Below are 6,000 nucleotides of genomic sequence, written 5' to 3' on the forward strand. Positions count from 1 at the left end.
AAGGCAGTTCTTTGAGGTGTAAAGTAAGAAGGGCTCACAGCTCATCCCTGCCCTCCTGTGCCAGCCATCCTGCTCCTGGCAGTATGGAAGTCGACATCCAGCGGTGCAGAGTTGGCACAATGGTGGACACTTATGTGCCACACCTCCTCTAAAGCAGAAGCTTCTGCTGTGGATAAGGAGGCACCAGAGAAAGAAGAACCCAAACCACAGCACAGTCCCACAGACAATTCAAGTCAAAGGCACCTGTGCAAGCCTTCGAGGGGCGTCCGCAACTCCCTCAGACCCTGTGGCCGTCCCCGTTGCTGGCAGAGGTCTTGGGAAACACACTGGCCCTCACCAGACCACCTGACTCGGTTTTCTTCACTCCGTCCTTCTGGCCCTCACATTTTCTTTTCTCCCCAATCCCTACCGCAGAGGGTGGGAGCCTAAGAGCAATATTTTCCAGAGAGGTGTGGGTCCTTTGTCCTTTGAGATAATCTAGGGAAAACAGGGCCTAGTCAAATAGGTTTGGGAAAGGCTGTCCCACGTGGTCCCCTCTGGAGAGGCGCCTTATGCGCGGGCGTGCCACGGCTGGGAAGGCCACAGAGGAGAAGCCTGTCCACCCTGTTTGACCCAGAGTTTCCCCAGTGTGTGTGCCTATAGCACTATTCCCCCACAGGGTACCTGTCATTCCGAGCTCCAGTGTTCTACAGCACACACTTTTGAACAACATGCTTTAGTTAAAATTTTTTAAATTAAAATTTTTCTTTCTCTCATTCACCATACACACAGTGATCAAGTCCTAGCACACTCTTTCATCAAATGTCTCAGATTCCACCTCCTCCCCTTTATGCCCACGGCCTCCGCCCCGAGCCAGTCCCCATGTCCTCAGTCCTGGGCTAAGGCAGGAGCAGCCATGAGCCCAGTGTCTGCTCCCCACCTTGCCTCCTGCTCCCCTGGCAAACTGTCTTCCTAATACATCCCCATCACTGTAATGGATTGAATGGTGGTCCCCCAAAAAGTTATGTCCATGTCCCAATCCCCAGACCTGTGAATGTGAATGATGGGGTTCAGAACATGGTAGCCCAAACATATGGCACCTTGCCACATTGAACATATTAAGCGAGAGGAATTTAAAAAATGGCAGGTGCAAGAAGGACTCTCTGGTCTTTCCTTGAAGCAGGTCATAGAACCCGCATGGGTGAGGTAGCCTCTGCCCCTGGAGGAGAGGAGCACCCTTATCTCCACCACAGAGCGTCCACGAGGACGCTGGACAAATAGGCCTGGATAAGGCTTAATATGTTCATCTCAGCCTCCTTTTTGTCTGACAACATTTTCCCAAAACTCTCTACCCTTCAGTAAAGCTAGTAAAAAGACACTCAAGTTTAACTGTTTCTTTAGGCCTTCGGTCCCTTAATGGCTCTGTGTCACCTAAAGCTTTTATTAAATAAATTTGTATGATTTTGTCTTGTTAATCTTCTTGTGTTACAGGGGCCCCAGCCAAGAACTTAGAAGGATTGAAGGAATGTTTTTCCTCCCTTACATGATCTTATTTTGACAAAGTGTCTTTGCAGATGTAATTAAGGATCTCAAGATGAGATCATCCTGAATTACCCAGGTGGGCCCTAAGTGCAATGACAAGGGTCCTTTTAAGAGACACAAAGAGGAAGCCTACAGAGAGAGGAGAAGGCCATGTGACCGTGGAGGCAGAGACTGGGGTGATGGAGCCACACTCCAAGGAACGCCTGGTGCTGGAGGAGGCAAGGAAAGAGTCTCCCTAGAGCAGTGGTCGGCAAACCGCGGCTCGTGAGCCACATGTGGCTCTTTGGCCCCTTGAGTGTGGCTCTTCCACAAAATACCACGTTTTTAGCCAAGGCCAGCTTAGGAGTACCCTAATTAAGTTAATAACAATGTACCTACCTATATAGTTTAAGTTTAAAAAATGTGGCTCTCAAAAGAAATTTCAATCGTTGTACTGTTGATATTTGGCTCTGTTGACTAATGAGTCTGCCGACCACTGCCCTAGAGCCTTTGGAGGGGATGCAGCCCTGCCCACACCTTACTGTGTATGCCTGGTCTCCAGAAGGTGAGAGGATATATTATGTTGTTTCAAGCCACCACGCTGGAGGTAATTTGCTACAGCAGCCCTAGAAAACTAATACCGTCATCATGATACATTTTTGCTCATTTCCAAAAATAAAGCAACAGAAGCCAACACTGATTTACCCCAAGTGTCAACTCTGTTCCCATCACGTGCCGGATAACAGAGTGTGGCCACTGGTGGTGGTACACCCAAGTGTGATACTGCGGCACCAGGGAGGCTTCTAGAAAGCGTGGCTACTCCTGCGCCAGGTTCCAGGCTGGAGTCTCCAACTTTAGAACTTACTAGATCCCTTCTTTTCACCCTCCAGATTTACTGCCACAGCACCAGGTTCCGCACTAAACAGCACCTGAAGATAGACATTCATGAGCTCTGCCACGGAAACATTTCGGTCCCACTGAGAGGCCGCCACGGAAGTGTTAAAGCAGATATTCTAGGAGGCACGCTGCAAAAAGGAAGTGACGATTCCAGGTCTGCTTGTTGTCTTTGCTTGTATTTATCCTCCTGATATTTATTCAGTCCATTAATGTTTACTGAACCCATACTAAGTGACAACCACTCTCCCCATTAACTGGTTGCATTTAAGCATGAAATGCTGAATACTTCTCTTTCAATCAGTGAGCCAGATTTCTGCTTTTCCAACACTCATCCTGAAGCTGCATGTTCCTTTTATTACCATATGCCCTGGACCTCCCTTACCCCCACTCCTCACTCCACATCTTCCAAGAGAACTGTGTTTTTATGGGTGGCCAGTGCATGCCTGGGACTGGAGAGGCTGCCCAGTGTACCATTTGAGTTTGCTTCTACCAAGGCCTTGCAGCACAACATGCTGGCTACTCTAAATAAATATATGGCTGTCAATAATAAATCATAAAAAATACATACTAATAAATTTGAGGACGTTTAAAGATGTAAACAAAATGTACATATAATACATAGGCTTTTATTTTAGACTAGAGGCCCGGTGCACAAAAATTTGTGCACTCGGAGGTAGGGGGTCCCTCAGCCCAGCCTGTGCCCTCTCGCAGTCTGGGACCCCTCAGGGGTGACCACTTGCTGGCTTAGGCCTGCTCCCCGGGGGATTGGGCCTAAGATGGCAATCAGACATTCCTCTGGCAGCCCTCAGGGGATGTCCATTTGCCAGCGGGGAGCATACCTAAGCTGCAGTCGGACATCCTTAGCGCTGCTGAGGAGGCAGGAGAGGCTCCCACCACCACTGCTGTACTGGCAGCCATCAGCCTGGCTTGTGGCTCAGCGGAGCTCCCCTCTGTGAGAGCGCACTGACCACCAGAGGGCAGCTCTTGCATTGAGTGTCTGCCCCCTGGTGGTCAGTGTGTGTCATAGTGACCAGTCATCTGAAGCTGCATGTTCCTTTTCTTACCATATGCCCTGGACCTCCCTTACCCCCACTCCTCACTCCACATCTTCCAAGAGAACTGTGTTTTTATGGGTGGCCAGTGCATGCCTGGGACTGGAGAGGCAGCCCAGTGTACCATTTGAGTTTGCTTCTACCATGGCCTTGCAGCATAACATGCTGGCTACTCTAAATAAATATACGGCTGTCAATAATAAATCATAACAAATACATACTAATAAATCTGAGGCCGTTTAAAGATGTAAACAAAATGTACATATAATACATAGGCTTTTATTTTAGATAGAAAAGTGCTGTGAAGTAGGAATTTGGGGTCTAAGGCCTGGCTCTGCCATATCCCAGTCGGGTGATCTCTCAGATCCCATCTTCTCATGTCAGGGGAGGTAGCCTTGATGATCTACAAAGCCCCATCTGAGTCAGGGGCAGGAGTACATTACTATAACAGTGCACCACGGACAGGATCTGGAAGTTATGTGACTGTGTTCAAGACTTTAGGCCCCTAACTCTCAAGGAACTTGTTACAGAAAGAAACACAGACTGGCTCACCACACAGGTGGCTATATCTGCCCCTTACCGATTTCTGTGATAATTTCTTCAAACAACGAACCCTTAAGAACAAGGCTCTCACCTTATTCATTTTTGATGTTTGGAGCCTGGAACACATCAATAGTAGGCACTCAATACACTTTCGTAAAACAAAGGGACACATGTCTATTATTCATGACATTTTTCTCCAGAGGAGCTCAAAGGGACATTAAGTGACAGCAAAATCTGATCCACCAGGTGAAGCAAAAGAAAACACACTGATTTACAGGTTGATGAATCTTTCAGAATACAAGTGAAGGGCTGAGAGCAACCTCATCGGCGGTGTCCTTATTCAGGGCCATTTGGCAAAGATACTGCCGGCCCTCCACAGCAGCTCCATTGTGCTGAGTCCAGGTATTCTCAAGTTGGAGAAACACCGACTATGATTAAAAAGTGACTGTGCCAAGATGACCGGGCCTGAGAAAACTGAGATCAGATTACCCACCCATGTTCTTGGATAGGACTAGATGAATGTCAAATAAAATATTTTTTTAAAGTGATGAAATGGATTTAATTAAATGTGATGCCTAAAGAATCTGATTTCATTCACTTAAAAATTTCTTTTTAAAACACCCTACATATTTGTTTTCTTTTAAAATAGTGGAAAACTAAAATACCTTAGCAAACATCTTTCATAATCCTACCACATTTCTTGTTGTGGGGAGAGTGGGGAAGTAGACAGCTTTTTAGGTGTTTACTAAGTGGAATTAAAAAGGGGAGAGTATTATTTGAGAAAGGTCACTTTTAGATTCAGGAGAAAACAAGTAAGTAAAGCAGTAATTTCTTTCTCTCTATTCACATCAATTCTCCCATTCCTACCCTTGTTTTCCCCAAGTCCATCACCTTCGGGTTGCTCCTGATCCTGACATTTCAAAATCAGTTAGTCACGGAAGACCTTGGCTGTTCACTCGCAAGATCACTCTTTCAACTTTGTGTTGCTACACTCCCTGGTTCTTTCGGGTTTGCAAAGACTTCTGGAGAAGCACTCCCCCAACCCAGCTTATGTATGTTCCTCACCTGTAGCAGAGTGGGTAAGGATTAACCTCTGATATCAGATTGCTGTGTGGAAATCTCAGGTCCACCCCTCACTATAACTTTGGGCAAGTTATATAACTCCTCTAGAACCCAGTCCATCAGAAAAAGGGAGCAAGAATAGTAGCTATATCATAAGATTGTTGTGTTTATTGAAGGAACAACACATGTCAAGTGCTCAGCATAGAACCCGATACATAATAAGTGCTTAATCAATCATAGCAAATGATCATCATCACCAAATGACAGTCATGGTAAAACATCCCAGGAAATGTGTGAATATGAGCATTCTCCCCACCCAAGAGGAGTGGGAAAAAGAGGTCAAGACAGCCTCTAATTTAGATGGAAGTGCCCTTCCCCCAAAGGCTGTCTGAGAAAGTGCTCCCAGGAAGGAGTTCCTGCTTACAGGAGGCTCCCGCCCACCCACAGAAGCTGCAGGAGAGCAAGCGCTCAGGGTGCCAGGCTTCCAGTTCGCGCTGATAGAGAACCTTCAGTCAGGGGGAATGGCATCACGCAACAAACGTATTTACCTCCGTCACCCCTCATCTGGGTCTCACCTCCAGACCAGTCTACCCCTCCCTTAGTGAGGTTACTCTCCAACCCTCTCTGACAACCCCAAACCTTGCCACTCCAACTTCCTAAATTACAACTGTCAGCCTAACCATACCACTTAGTAGCTCCCAGTTTCTTAACTCCTTGTGTCTCAGTTTCCTGTGGAAAATGGGGCTAATAAAAATATCCACAGTTTAGGATTGGGAGAGGGCTAAAGAAGTTATTCCAAGAAAAGCACTTAGAATAGTGCTAGACGCTACTCAATAAAAGTAGCTGCTGTGAATGTGATTAGTCACCGCTGCTGCTGAAACAGACTCCCAATAGCGCATCTTCTCTTCTGAATGTTCCCTTCCCTTCAGCCCACTGACTGGACCTG

At 46.8% G+C, this 6,000-nt stretch overlaps 1 protein-coding gene across 1 annotated transcript in view; it reads right to left on the reverse strand.

The window, feature by feature from the left end:
* Nucleotides 1-6,000, reverse strand: part of THSD4 (thrombospondin, type I, domain containing 4) — a 329,142-nt gene that overhangs the window by 228,821 nt on the left and 94,321 nt on the right. The window lies entirely within an intron of this gene.

This window comes from Myotis brandtii, unplaced genomic scaffold (genome assembly GCF_000412655.1).
Source record: "Myotis brandtii unplaced genomic scaffold, ASM41265v1 scaffold74, whole genome shotgun sequence".
NCBI classification, from domain to species: domain Eukaryota; kingdom Metazoa; phylum Chordata; class Mammalia; order Chiroptera; family Vespertilionidae; genus Myotis; species Myotis brandtii.